General features: G+C 37.6%; 1 long non-coding RNA gene across 1 annotated transcript; it reads left to right on the forward strand.

The window, feature by feature from the left end:
- Nucleotides 1-312: 312 nt before the first annotated feature.
- Nucleotides 313-15726, forward strand: LOC110777040 (uncharacterized). Its single transcript, XR_002530314.2, has 4 exons — nucleotides 313-958; nucleotides 3401-3499; nucleotides 3580-3630; nucleotides 15302-15726. It is a non-coding gene; the product is annotated as an uncharacterized lncRNA (long non-coding RNA).
- The last annotated feature ends 518 nt before the right edge of the window (nucleotides 15727-16244 follow it).

Genomic DNA, 16244 nt, shown 5'->3' on the forward strand with positions numbered 1-16244 from the left:
TACTTTGGATAGTAATAATTGATTAGTTTCAATTTGAGTTACTAGGGAAATTACTGCTGAAAGTTGTAATGCTTTTTTGTCTTTTTGTTTCAATTTGGTGCAATATCATTCTTCATGTCATGTTTCTTGGATCAAAATTCCTTCCACCAATCGAATATTTCAAGTTCTGTAAGAAAACAAAGTAATCAACTAATCATCGACCTTTAAATGTTACAGTGGTTCATATATAGTACCTAGAAAAAATAAATTGGTAAAAATTGTTTCTCCTTAAATTTCTACGAAACAAAGATGAATTCAAGCAAAAAAAAAAAAAAAAACAGCAATAGTTCTAGTAAGCTCGTACACATAACTAGTTCACTAGATCGAAAATCCGAACAGAAAAACAGCAAACAAAAGTACTCTGTAGATAATTTTTGAAAATTTGTTCAATTAAATAATAAAAAATCAGCAGATTTAAAGCAGAAGAAAGAGAAATAGATAGTTAATAGGAGAGAGAAAAACTCAGATGAATATTGGGGAAGATGAATTCGACATTAGAAGAAGAACAACGGGAGATCCAAGTGCGGGGAGGAGAGAGAAAGATGAGATGAAGATTTGGGAATACTGAGGAGAGCCGTGTATTTTTTTTTACCCTAAACTCGACCCTTGTATTTTCATTTAGTGTTATTGGGCTTTTAAAAATACCCTATAAAAACCCTATAAACAAATACCCTATAAGGGCCCTGCCAATATAAAGGTAAAGGGTCAAGACCCTTTTAAAATTGGCCTGACCCTTATGCCCATTGGGCTACCCTGTCCAATAACGAGGTCTATCACGCACAAAACTCACGATTCACACAAGAAAGAAAGGCGAGACAGAAGGGCGAGACGGAAGAGGAACGAAATCAGAGGATTGAAGCTGCTATAGTTGGAGTTTGCTATGAAATCTACGGAATTGAAGGTTTAATCATCCGAATTGGTATGTTTTGACATTAGTTTTGGGCGTTTTTATGGCTTGTTGATATTTCGAATTGGTATGTTCCTATGTTGATTGATTTTTGTATAATTTCGTGTTTGTTAATACCGAAATTATCAGATATTGGGTATAATTTATGGATTTGTTTGGATTCTTTAATTTTAATTATCCGAATTGGTTCGTTTTGACATTAGTTTTCGGCGTTTTTTATGGCTTGTTGATATTTTGAATTGGTATGTTCCGAATTGGTATGTTCCTATGTTGATTGATTTTTGTGTTTATTAATACCGAAACTATCAGATATTGGGTATAATTTATGGATTTGTTTGGATTCTTTAATTTTAATTAATGCATTTTGTTCTCATAATCTTGTTTGCGGGAGAAATTCTGGGTTTCTTACGGCAGAATTAAGTATGGGTTTTGGCTTGAGTGAGGAAGAAAACCAAATAAGGGAAAGTCAGTGAATTACTTGATGAATATCCAGAATTACCAAATAAGGTTGAGTCAGTAAATCAGTAGTTCTCTCTCCCATTCCCAACTTTAGTCCTGAAGTCTTATTTCCATTTAACAAATATACTGTGAAGGAAACATTACTTTACTTGGCCTCGTTCAGATGGAACTTAATGTATCGAAGCGGTTGTTTGGGATAGCTCCTGTGAAGGACGCTATCAAAATTCTGGCTTTAGTTGCTCTTTGTTTTTTCTCAACATATTTTTCTGCCAAGTGTTCCTTTTAGTATTGTTTCTGTGGTTCTTTCTTGCATGATTGTTGTTCTTATGAGCTTCTTGTGTGAGAAAATCAAGCTGAACATCTCTGACACTTCTAGTACCGACTTGATTTTTTTTCAATAGGGTGTGTTTTGATTCGATCTTGCAAAACTCCTTTTCAACTTAGCAAGAATCTTACTTAAGATGTACTACCGTGAATTATCTTTGGCGTGATATACCCCTGAACCACAAATCATAATATAGCCTTAGAGGAAAAAATAAAATATAGGTTTAGCTATTACAATGCTGAAACAAATATAGGTTTAACTATTAAATGTAGTTCATAGTGGATGCTAACGATGAGGTATGCATATGTATTAAGGGCTGTGTAGTGTGCCTGCTTCTCCTGCAGTGATTATCTCTGATGTTCGCGATTTGAAAAATATACATCCGACATGTAATTTAACCATAGATTTTGATCAAACACGTCCTAAGTCTCATAAGGTTGTCCCCCCCCCCCCCCTGCAGTGATTATTACAAGCGGTTGTTTGGAACAATCACACTATCCCCGATCGACTGATGTGTGACTTTGTGAGATCAAAGACATCAAATAAGAATGACAATATGGAATTTGAAGCCTCCCTGCAAAAGTAGACAAAAATAAGTACACTTTAAAAACCTAAGGTGTCCACGTTGAAATTATGAAAAACACTGGTACTGGAATTGGCAACGGCTCATAGTTATCCTATCTGTTCAACTGGCTTTACCTCCAGTCCACCTCACAGACCAAAATGTAGGTCATCAGCATATTTGGTGAAACCATATTCTCTTGCACGAGTGTAGTCACCCTTTTAAAGATGCACTTTTTTGGCAATGCATTCTAATGTTCAGGTTGCCCGTGTTTAGATCTGTAACTTGATACTTAGTACATTAATTAGTGATTTACTTAATTACTTGTCACTTGCTGATAGATAGACTGTTGGGGATTTACCGGTTACTTGCTGATAGATTTACTGTTAGGGATTTACCTGTCACTCACTAATATATTGGCTTAGGTCGTCATTGTTGGTTCACTTATAATACTCCCTCCGTTCCATAATAGGGGTAAGTCCACTATTATTTTATTACCTCCCTCTTTCCACTTCCAGAAGTTAAGGTGTCACATCCTTTCTTGTTCAATTAAAATAATTCTCATCTATCTCATTCTTCAAAAGTGTTCCTTGAGTAACCTTGGGCATCACAACAACTTTTATGTGTACAAGATGCATTCAAATAAAAATCTATCGTCTTAATTAGAAAACAATTTTTTCTGAAAAAAAAGTAAAAACAAATGAGTATTAAAATGCACCTCATATTGCATGATGTTCACACACTAAAAATAGAAGGAACTTTTTGTTGAAATTGCAGTAAAATGGAATGAGATTTTAAAATGCAGCTGATGTACATGATCTCCAATTCTCCGCACCTTCGCCTTGTGTCTTGGCTCCAAATGTTTTTAGTTATGCATTAGCGTTTGATGGATGGTATGGACTTTTGTTTTAACTTTCCCAAGCTCTTTTCATGTTAGAGTACAGGAATAGAATAATGATTGATATTGACAGATAGAGTGATAGGGAGTTGACTTGTTCTGTTGCACTGGCCCGGAGTGTTGTTCTGTTGTTCTGTACATAATTTCATAGGTTTAAGAAGTTTGGAATTAAATTCACATGACAACTGATTATTTTCTTTGTTATGTTAGGGAGGAAATAAAGGGAAGAAGCCGAATTTGGTTGACGTATTCTACTCCACTCGAAAGAAAGGAACTCAGCTTCCAAATGCAGAGACAATGCAAAAATATGTATGTCGGTTGAATGCTTGATTTTTGTTGGCCCTTTATTTTTTGTTAATGTTAATAATCATGTTTGTGCTATGTTATAGGAAGAACTTCGGGAAACAATGGCAAAGGATCCATCACTTTCTCAAGTCGAGGTAGCCTCATTTAATTTTTTGTATCTTAACAAAATTTAGGTGTTTGTATTTTAGGTGAAATGTGGGAAAGTTCTGACTTCACACAAATTAATCCCTGAGTACATGAAGTACCCTGACTTCTCTGAGTACATGAAGTACCCTGAGTTCCCTGAGTTCAATGTCAACTATCAGGCCAACATCTAGGAAATCTAACATAATTTCTCTGAAGCTCTTCATGTAATCACTATAGATATGTGAAGTTATAACCAGAAATTAGTGCAATTCCCCCTCCTCCTTTTGGTATGTGTTAATGTATAACAAAAAATCACAGAGGAACAAGCCATAGAATTCAGGAAAACGAGCAATTACAATTAGTACATTCGTTTAAAAACTCATCTGGTAGTAGCTGTAGCATTTATTAGGATACTTGGAGGATAACCTAGGTAGTTACCTGAATGGGAGTTCTATTAGGTTATGATACATATGACAATTCATAAATCATGCGGAAAAACCATAAAGCCAGGAAAGCATATTATTTACACATAATCATTTAGCATAGAATAGATGCATACATGTTGTAGCGTGCCTTCCCTAGCTGCGCCCGAACCGAACAAGAACAAGTCTTTAGGACTCCAAATGTCGTCCCTCCGTATATAGTCCACAGTACGTCCGGATCCGCCTCAAGTTAGACCAACTAGAATCGCCCTTAAGGTTACTAGGAATTTCGGCTATGTGTTTGCAAGTGTATGGCTGATTTTTCTTTCAAAAACTTACCCTTTGAATACTTCAATTGTGTCTATAAATTATGACCCTAGGCACTTATTTATAGAGGTATGGAAAAGGAATTATAATCCTATTAGGATATTAATTAGTTTAATTAGAATCCTGCTAGGACTCTAACTAATTAATTTTATCCTTTTAGGATTAGGAATTTAATCATCAAACAAATCCTACATAATTTAGGTTTCGTAGGTGAACACAAACTCTACACGAGCATGACCCACGAGCGTGCAGGCCATGCCCGCGCACAGCCCACACGGCTGCTCGGCCCACACGAGCCGCAAGCCCATGCGAGCAGCAGCACAGCTCGCAGCCCATTGCTGCGCGCGTTGCGCGCGCTGCCATGGCCTGCTGGGCCTGGCCTTGCGCTGGGCCTGGCGTGGCCTTGGCTGTTCGTGTGGCGCGCTTGGCTTGCTGGGCGATGGCCTGGCTTCGTGCTGGGCCCTCGTCCGGCAGGCCTCGTCCGATGCTTATTCGTACGATACGCTTTTGATTAAATTCCCGGTTCTGGAATTCATTTCCGATACGAACAATATTTAATATTTCCGATTCCGGAATTAATTTCTGTTTCGAACAAATATTTAATATTTCCGTTTCCGGAATTATTTTCCGATTCCGATAATATTTCCGATTCTGACAATATTTCCGTTTCCGGCAATATTTCCGATTCCGGCAATATTTCCATTTCCGATAATATTTTCCGATACGTACCATGTTTCCGTTTCCGGCAACATCTACGACTTGGATGATATTTATATTTCCGAAACGATCCATATTTCCGTTTCCGGCAATATCATCTTTTCCGGAGTATTCATTTCTTGCTTGTGACGATCTCAGCTCCCACTGAAACCAAGATCCGTCGATTCCGAATATCCATAGATAGAGTATTTAATTCCATTAAATACTTGATCCGTTTACGTACTATTTGTGTGACCCTACGGGTTCAGTCAAGAGTAAGCTGTGGATTAATATCATTAATTCCACTTGAACTGAAGCGGCCTCTAGCTAGGCATTCAGCTCACTTGATCTCACTGAATTATTAACTTGTTAATTAATACTGAACCGCACTTATTAGACTTAACATAGAATGCATACTTGGACCAAGGGCATTATTTCCTTCAGTCTCCCACTTGTCCTTAGGGACAAGTGTGCATTTCCTAATTCCTTTGTCGCTCGATGCTTGCTCTTGAACATAAGGTAAGAGTTGTCATCCTTATTATGTCCAGAGGTGTTTCTCGGTTTCTGAGTTCAACGAATCAAATAAACAGATAATCATAGCCTATGATTCATCTGAGCACGGCCATGCATTTCACAGTTTCTAGCTCTCCGAGTGGCCTTGTACAACTTTTAAGCATCTCATCCCGATTTATGGGAGGACAATCCCAATCTTGCGATCTTGAGATAAGACTTCGTTTGATAGGTGATTACCTGAGCGTTGCCTTTATAGCCTCCTTTTACGGTGCGACGGTTGGTCAACGTCAAAGCAACTAGTTCTCAAACAAGTAATCTCAAATCACTCATGTATTGAGGATTTAGTGTCTAATAATTTTAATGAAATTTACTTATGACAGATTTTCATCTCTTACAGTAAAGTTTCATAGGTCTTGTCCGATACTAGTCTTCCCAAAGTAAGTATCTATGCAAATGATTATGACATTGTCATGTCCACATAGTTCAAGAAACAGAACTACTAGTCATCTTGCATTCTGGTCGTCTAACGTTTTCTATGCGTCCAATTTTATAGAAAACTCCGACTAGGGACCATTTTCAACCTTTGACATTCAAGTTCACTTGATAGACATTTCTTAGTCACAGGACTGGTCCTGACAGTCTATCTTGAATATATCGTCAAATTGAAGGGACTCATCATTTAATAAACCACAAATTAAATGGAAAAATGAATTCTCTTCATTTATTGTGAATGATTAACCAATAATGTTTTACAAAGATTTAAACTCTAAAATTTTAAAACATTAAACAAGGATATCAAAGCCATTCTCCAATATGCTTGATTCCCATAGCTGCAGTGTGCGAGTTGTGCTTCGCCTGCGGCAGAGGTTTAGTCAATGGATCTGATATGTTGTGATCAGTTCCAATCTTGCTTATCTCGACTTCTTTTCTTTCAACGAACTCTCATAGAAGGTGAAATCTACGAAGTACATGCTTGACTCTCTGGTGGTGTCTAGGCTCCTTTGCCTGTGCAATAGCTCCGTTATTATCACAATACAGGGCTATTGCTTCTTTAATGGAGGGGACTACACCAAGTTCACCTATGAACTTCCTTAGCCATATAGCTTCCTTTGCTACTTCATGTGCAGCAATGTACTCCGCTCCAGGGTCTTGAATCCGCAATGGTGCTTTGCTTAGCACTTTTCCAGCTTACTGCACCTCCGTTGAGGCAGAAGACAAACCCAGACTGTGATCTGAAATCATCTTTGTCGGTTTGGAAACTTGCGTCCGTATAGCCTTTAACAATTAATTCATCATCTCCACCATAGACCAGGAAGTCATCTTTGTGCCTTTTCAGGTACTTCAGAATATTCTTGGCAGCAGTCCAATGCGCCTCTCCTGGATCTGACTGGTATCTGCTCGTAGCACTGAGTGCGTACGCAACATCCGGGCGTGTACATATCATAGCATACATTATTGAACCAATCAATGATGCATATGGAATCCCATTCATTCGTCTACACTCATCAAGTGTTTTTGGGCACTGAGTCTTGCTTAGAGTTATTCCATGAGATATGGGTAGGTAGCCTCGCTTGGAGTCTGCCATCTTGAACCTATCAAGCACCTTATTGATATAAGTGCTTTGACTAAGTCCAATCACCTTTTAGATCTATCTATGTAAATCTTGATGCCCAATATGTACTGTGCTTCTCCTAGATCCTTCATCGAAAAACATTTCCCAAGCCAAATCTTGACAGAGTTCAACATAGGAATGTCATTTCCGATAAGTAATATGTCGTCGACATATAATACTAGGAAAGCAATTTTGCTCCCATTGACCTTCTTGTATACACAAGATTCGTCTGCGTTCTTGATGAAACCAAAGTCACTGACTGCTTCATCAAAACGTATATTCCAGCTCCTGGATGCCTGCTTCAATCCGTAGATTGATTTCTTTAGCTTGCATACCTTTTTAGCATTCTTTGGATCCTCAAAACCTTCAGGCTGTGTCATAAACACAGTTTCTGTTAAAACGCCGTTTAAGAAAGCAGTTTTGACATCCATCTGCCATATTTCGTAATCGTAATATGCAGCGATTGCTAACATTATCCGAATAGACTGGTGAAAAAGTTTCATCATAATCCACGCCATGGACTTGCCTGTAACCTTTTGCAACCAATCTAGCTTTGAAAACTTCAAGTTTCCCATCCTTGTCCTTTTTCAGTTTGAAAACCCATTTGCTTCCAATGGCTTGGTAGCCATCTGGCAAATCGACCAAATCCCATACTTGGTTTTCAGACATGGAGTCTAATTCAGATTGCATGGCTTCTTGCCATTGCTTGGAGCTAGGGCTCGAAAAAGCTTGTTTGTAAGTCGCCGGTTCATCGCTTTCAAGTAATAGAACGTCATAGCTCTCGTTCGTCAAAATACCTAAGTACCTTTCCGGTTGAGATCTATATCTTTGCGATCTACGCGGGGTAACATTTCTAGATTGACCATGATTCTCACCAGATTCTTCTAAAGATCTCTGAGTTTCATCCTAAATGTCATCTTGAGCATTCTCTAGAGTTTGTTGTTCGACTCGAATTTCTTCGAGGTCTACTTTTCTCCCACTTGTCATTTTGGAAATGTGATCTTTCTCCAAAAAGACACCATCTCGAGCAACAAACACCTTGTTCTCAGATGTATTGTAGAAGTAATACCCCTTTGTTTCCTTTGGATAGCCCACAAGGATACATTTGTCAGATTTTGGATGAAGTTTGTCTGAAATTAATCGTTTGACGTATACTTCACATCCCCAAATCTTAAGAAAAGACACTTTTTGAGGCTTTCCAAACCATAACTCATATGGAGTCTTTTCGACAGCTTTAGAAGGAGCTCTATTTATAGTGAGTGCAGCTGTATTTAGTGCATGTCCCCAAAATTCTAATGGAAGTTCGGCCTGACCCATCATTGACCTGACCATGTCTAGCAAGGTTCTGTTCCTCCGTTCCGACACACCGTTCCATTGTGGTGTTCCAGGAGGAGTCAATTCTGATAGAATTCCACATTCTTTCAGATGGTCATCAAATTCATAGCTCAGATATTCACCGCCTCTATCAGACCGCAGTGCCTTGATCTTCTTGCCTAATTGATTCTCTACTTCACTCTGAAATTCCTTGAATTTGTCAAAGGATTCAGACTTATGCTTCATTAGGTAGACATAACCATATCTACTGAAGTCATCAGTGAAAGTGATAAAGTAGCTGAAACCACCTCTAGCATTTGTACTCATTGGTCCACATACATCTGTATGGATTAAACCCAATAGTTCATTTGCTCTTTCTCCAACTTTAGAGAAAGGTTGCTTTGTCATTTTTCCAAGTAAACATGATTCGCATTTACCATAATCCTCTAAGTCAAATGGTTCTAGAATTCCTTCCTTTTGAAGTCTTTCTAAGCGTTTCAAGTTTTATATGGCCTAATCGACAATGCCACAGATAGGTGAGATCTGAATCATTTTTTTTGGCCCTTTTGGTATTTATGTTATAAACTTGTTTGGCGTGATCTAATAAATAAAGTCCATTGACTAATCTAGCAGATCCATAAAACATCTCTTTAAAATAAAACGAACAACTATTGTCTTTTATTAAATAGGAAAATCCCTTAGCATATAAGCAAGAAACTGAAATGATGTTTTTAGTAAGACTTGGAACATGGAAACATTCTTCCAGTTCCAAAACTAGCCCGGAGGGCAACGACAAATAATAAGTTCCTACAGCTAATGCAGCAATCCGTGCTCCATTTCCCACTCGTAGGTCGACTTCACCCTTGCTTAACTTTCTAATTCTTCTTAGTCCCTGTGGATTGGAACATAAGTGTGAGCCACAACCTGTATCTAATACCCAAGAAGTTGAATTAGCAAGTATACAGTCTATAACGAAAATACCTGAAGATGGAACGACTGTTCCGTTCTTCTGATCTTCCTTTAGCTTTGGACATTCTCTTTTGTAATGGCCTATTCCATCACAATAAAGACAGCTTGATGTGGACTTGTCCTGCTTTGATTTAGCATTGCCCTTGGACTTTCCACCTTTCTTGAACGGTCTACTTCTAGCCTTGAGTAAATCTTTGGCTTCACAGTCCAGTATTATCTCAGCCTTTCTGACAAGGTGAACAAATTCTGCAACTGTTTCTTCTCTTGGTTCACTTAGGTATAGTTGCTTGAAGCGACCAAACCCACTGTGTAGTGAATTGAGCAAGATAAAGACTGCCATCCTTGCGCTTATTGGTGTTCCTAGTAGACTTAGGCGATCAAAGTATGAACGCATACGATCCACATGGGACCTCAGTGGGACGCCTACCCTCTGTTTAGTGCGAAGGAGCTGAACATGTGTTTCTTGGACTTCCATCCTATAACACCTGTTGGGAGAACTAACCTTTAGACCAGACATTGATTCAATCAACTTATGGACGTTTAGGTCCCTGTCCTCCGTGCTTCCACGACAGATATCCCTCAGATTCTTGATGAGCGTAAAAGGTTCATAGGCTACAAACCTTCTAGCCCAATCATCAGGGATATTGTTCAGCATGAGACTCATAACCTTTTTGAGATCCGCATCCCAGGCGAAAAATCTCTCAGGGGTCATGTCTCTGGCATAGTAGCTTGGCATGGGATGTGATAGTACATACTCAAGTCCATTGAGTCTGACTATTTCAACTAGCTTAGCTTCCCATTCAAGAAAATTTGCCAGGTTCAGCTTGACCATAAGCTCAGAACCCATGATGATGTTTTGATTGTTGTTTGCCATAGTTAAAACTACAATTGAAAAGAATAAACAAATAAATAATCATTCACAGTTTCTCTTAATAAAATTAAATTCTAGCATACATGCATAATTCAATGTTCATTAAGCATTTTATTCAAGTTATGTGTTCCGGCAGGTGTGAATAGAATGATTCCAAGATCCTAAAATCATTGAAGAACTAAGCACAGTTTGTCGACTTAATCCTAAAACATCTTAGGTAAGCAAAAGCCTTTTGCTAATAGTCTAGAAACTATTCTTGGTTGATAGGTACGTCTAAGAACTTATTAGGTAAACCTATCGATTTTGCCACGACATAAAAGGACTCCTTACTTATATCGTTGAGTTTCACCAAAACTAACATGTACTCACAATTATTTGTGTACCTTGCCCCTTTAGGACCAATAAGTAACACCTCGCTGAGCGACAACTATTACTAGATTGATGTAAAGGATATCCAAGCAAGTGTATATTTTGGCATGACACCTTTTAACTCAATTTTTAAGTTTGGAACTTAAGGCTCTTACTATGTTGGTTAGATTTTAAGTGAACTAAAATCCTTAATCATGCAACATAATCAAGCTTTTGATCTCATGCATTTTAAGACATATTTAAAAGCAATAAATAACTTAAAACATGCATAAGATAAATGTGATCTAGTATGGCCCGACTTCATCTTGAAGCTTTAACTTCAAAGTCCGTCTTGAAAATCTCTCTGGGAGGCACCATTTTCTTCAAATAGGATAAGCTATAATTAAAACTAATTACAACTATTTGATGGTACGCAGACCATATTTGAATTGAAAAACAACTTTGGTACTTTAGACCAATTACATTCAAATTAATGGTACGCAGACCATATTTTCTATCCTATTTGGGCCATACTAGTCACTTCATAACCTGCAAGACAGTACATATACAATATATACCATTCACCCATTCATTATCATGAATGGCCCACATAGCTGGTTAGTAAAACACATTATGCATCACATAAACATTTGCAGCAATTAATCAAGGGCACTAATAATCTACAAATTATTCAGTCCTTATTAATTCTAATCAAGTTGTTTTAACCTTAAGGATTTGTAGACCTAATCAAGAGTTTATGACTAAAAAGGGCTCCCACTTAAACCCATAAATTCATATGCTTTACTAATTTTAAACATAAAAATGTATTTCTAGTCTAACCGGAAACATACAAATTTAATTAAAATTTAAAGCTCATATAAATTTATAATTGAATCCATAAATTTAATTTAATTTCAGTCGTATTTAAATTAATTCATGATTTTAATTTTAGTAAAATAATTAGAATAAATAAAATTTATTATAATTACAATATTCAAAATTAAAATCCAAGAAATTAATTTAAATTATTAATTTTAAAATTAATTAAAATTACGTAAACTGAAAATTTCAAATTAAAATTTCAAAACGATCTAATCGCAACGCAACAACCCCACGCAACGCACGCCCATGGGCCACACGCACACAACCATCGCTGGCCATGTGCGCGCAGCTCATGCGCTGCGTCGCATCGCTGCTGCTTTCCATCGCAAGGTGCGCGCCAGCGCTCGTCGCAACAAGCATGCTGCTGACCATCGCTGGGCGCAGCGCTCGTCGCACGTCGCAACAAGCACGCTGCACGCCATCGCTGGGCGCAGCGCTCGTCGCACGCACACATGCGCTTGCGCGAGGCAGTGCGTGCTGTGGCGCAGCACGCTTGCTGCCCACACGCGACTGCTCGTGCCTTGCTCTCGCCCTTGCCCATGCGCCCATTGCTCATAGCCCACGACACAAGGCAGGGCTGCTGCCTTGTGCTCGTGCACCATGCCCTTGCTCGCTGCATTCGTACCGCATGGGCGACGAGCTCCCTTGCTCGTCGTCGCATGCCCGCACTATACAACACCCCTTAAGGGTAACACGTAGCGTCCATTGCTTTGTGTGTGCAAGTTATATGAGCGAATCGCATAAAAATTAAAAATTTATTTTCAAAATTAATGACAAATTAAAAAATCATATTAATTTCATAATTTTAGGGCGAAAAATCGAAAATTTATTATTTAATCGATTTCCGATTAACATGGATTCAAGTCTAGGTCATAAAAATTTAAAATTTAACATAAATTTACAATTTTTATGGTGGTTTTTAATCACAAGTATCTAATTAAATTATAACTAATTATGAAAATCAAATTAATTCTAAATTATTCCAATTTTCAACAAATTAATCATAATTACAAATTAGATTGCATAATTAACAAGGCTAGGCATTCAAACTTGTTAAACATATACAGTAGGTCAATCAAAAATTCAAGATTTATCAACAAGAATCGCAAATATTTAATTTAACATCTTAAATTTACGAAATTTTGCATTCGAAAAACTAAAACCTCCGAAAAGTCATAGTTAGGCTTCGAATTTGAGAATACTGGGTTCGGCCGAAAAATACTGTTTTTGTCAAAATTTTAGAATGCCTTTTACATGCGGAATTGACATAAAAATCACTCGATTTGGATGAGTAACGAAGAAACTGCCGAAAAACTGCGTACGTATAATTAAATAAACGCAATTTGCAATTAATTAACAATTACGAAAATTAATCACCCCTTTTAATTCTTGCAAATTTGTAATATTTAACCATGTTTATGCAATTTAGATTATTAAAATAATAAGAGGCTCGTGATACCACTATTAGGTTATGATACATATGACAATTCATAAATCATGCGGAAAAACCATAAAGCCAGGAAAGCATATTATTTACACATAACCATTTAGCATAGAATAGATGCATACATGTTGTAGCGTGCCTTCCCTAGCTGCGCCCGAACCGAACAAGAACAAGTCTTTAGGACTCCAAATTGTCGTCCCTCCGTAGATAGTCCACAGTACGTCCGGATCCGCCTCAAGTTAGACCAACTAGAATCGCCCTTAAGGTTACCAGGAATTTCGGCTATGTGTTTGCAAGTGTATGGCTGATTTTTCTTTCAAAAACTTACCCTTTGAATACTTCAATCGTGCCTGCAAATAATGACCCTAGGCCCTTATTTATAGAGGTATGGAAAAGGAACTGGAATCCTATTAGGATACTAATTAGTTAAACTAGAATCCTAGTAGGACTCTAACTAATTAATTTTATCCTTTTAGGATTAGGAATTTAATCATCAAACAAATCCTACATAATTTAGGTTTTGTATGTGAACATAAACTCTACACGAGCATGACCCACGAGCGTGCAGGCCATGCCCGCGCACAGCCCACACGGCCGCTCGGCCCACGCGAGCCGCAAGCCCATGCGAGCAGCAGCACAGCTCGCAGCCCATTGCTGCGCGCGCTGCTCGCGCTGCCATGGCCTGCTGGGCCTGGCCTTGCGCTAGGCCTGGCGTGGCCTTGGCTGTTCGTGTGGCATGCTTGGCTTGCTGGCGATGGCCTGGCTTCGTGCCGGGCCCTCGTCCGGCAGGCCTCGTCCGATGCTTATTCGTACGATACGCTTCCGATTAAATTCCCGGTTCCGGAATTCATTTCCGATACGAACAATATTTAATATTTCCGATTCTGGAATTAATTTCCGTTTCGAACAAATATTTAATATTTCCGTTTCCGGAATTATTTTCCGATTCCGATAATATTTCCGATTCTGACAATATTTCCGTTTCCGGCAATATTTCTGATTCAAGCAATATTTCCATTTCTGATAATATTTTCCGATACGTACCATGTTTCCGTTTCCGGCAACATCTACGACTTGGATAATATTTATATTTCCGATACGATCCATATTTCCGTTTCCGGCAATATCATCGTTTCCGGAGTATTCATTTCTTGCTTGTGACGATCTCAGCTCCCACTGAAACCAAGATCCGTAGATTCCGAATATCCATAGATAGAGTATTTAATGCCATTAAATACTTGATCCGTTTACGTACTATTTGTGTGACCCTACGGGTTCAGTCAAGAGTAAGCTGTGGATTAATATCATTAATTCCACTTGAACTGAAGCGGCCTCTAGCTAGGCATTCAGCCCACTTGATCTCACTGAATTATTAACTTGTTAATTAATACTGAACCGCACTTATTAGACTTAACATAGAATGCATACTTGGACCAAGGGCATTATTTTCTTCAAGTTCTCCCTCCAATTATCGGTTCATTATCAATACCAAGAGTCAGATACTCTTCGTTTCTGGTGCCCCTTCTATTAGTGTAGAAGATATCAGGGTTCTGTAAGCATTCCAATTGTACTGCTTAGGTGCGTTAGATTCTATTATTCCTCACCAGACGTCCACCATGACTCCAACTTCTGTTTCCTTCAGTTTGTAAAATTGTCTCTTGAGGTCCCATCCTAGTTCTCAAAGTTATTGTCATCTGTAACAACTCCCAACTAAAGAAGTAAAGCGTCACGACAGCTATAGATCTGATATACCTGACGGCTCATGTTAAAGATTAGTAGTAAAAATGGTCTGTTTAATCCGTATATATCTTATTTAGTTTATTATTATCATCTATCTCTATCTTGCATGGTATTTGATTAATTATTATTATCATATATATATATATAGTAGTATGAGAGCATATGTTTATGGCATTGATTTGTTCATGTACATATTCATTAATCTGTTCTCCTGTAAGTTGGTTTCAATGTTTCTGCTGTCAATTATTTATGGCATTGATTTGTTCATGTTTGCTTAGAATTTAATTATCGGGATCACAACTTATGGCCGTTTTATTATGTCTTCTTGCTTGAATTATAAGTATAAGCTTCCTATTATCTACATTTTGTTCAAGTATAAGTAGTACTTCGTATAACCGGATGTTGTTCACCTGTATGATTCCACTACTACTACTGCTGTTGTTGCGCTATGCTGCTCATATACACCAAATTAGGTGGGTTGGATTGATTCATTTGCAAATGTATTCTTCATGTTACTAATTAAATCTTTTTGTTCTGGTAGGTAGTACAACAGGTTTTTAAATCAAAATCTCGAGATCATATCGGGTTGTAGGTTTTGGAGGAGGAAAAAGCTTAAGATGTAAGGGGACCACAACCCAGTATAGTAGAACTTCAAAATAAATTGAATGCTGCCAACAAACAGAATGAAGTTCTTGCAAATCGCATGGAGGAAGTACAAGCCGAGAACAATGAAATGAAGGAACGAGTTAGCTTGGTTGAGTCTAAAATGAAAATGTTTCAAGATGCATTGGTCTTGCAACTTGATTTTACTATTCCGACTTCACAAGCTGGATCAGAAATGCAAAAATAGGTCGAACCTGCTACACATCAGTTTTAGATATTTGGTGCAAATTTTCTTATTTTTTGTTTAAGAACAAGGAATTATTGAGATTTAACTCTTAGTATAGACCAAGTTATTTGATCTTATTAGTTTGGTTGTTTTGACTCACATTGAAATAGTTTATTATAAATATTTAGTGATTGATTACGTTTAATATAAATTTAGTGTATTATTCTATGCATTTTTTATGGCTTGGAATGAATTACAGGTTATAATTATTTTTCATATTAACGACAAAATATATTTATTTTACATAGTCACATTAACGACGAAATATTTTGTCGTTGTTGGACGGTAATTAAAATTAATTTGTCCATTTGATTCTCTTTTTACGTCAACTTTGTTGGTCGCTATTTGTTGTTTGTTCGACGTCATTGAATACATAATAGGGACGGACAATCATTTTTTCGTTAATAAATAACGACAAACAATCTTGTCGTTAATAAGTAACGATAAACAGTAACTCCGTCGTGTAAAATTCACGACGAACGTTGACGTTAATACTAATAACGTCGGAAGCTATTACGACAAAACTCACGACGAACTTTGTTCGTCGTTATAGCTTTTAACGACGGCTTTTTAGACTTATAACGACGGTAAAGTT

Source organism: Spinacia oleracea, chromosome 4, assembly GCF_020520425.1.
Source record: "Spinacia oleracea cultivar Varoflay chromosome 4, BTI_SOV_V1, whole genome shotgun sequence".
NCBI lineage: Eukaryota > Viridiplantae > Streptophyta > Magnoliopsida > Caryophyllales > Amaranthaceae > Spinacia > Spinacia oleracea.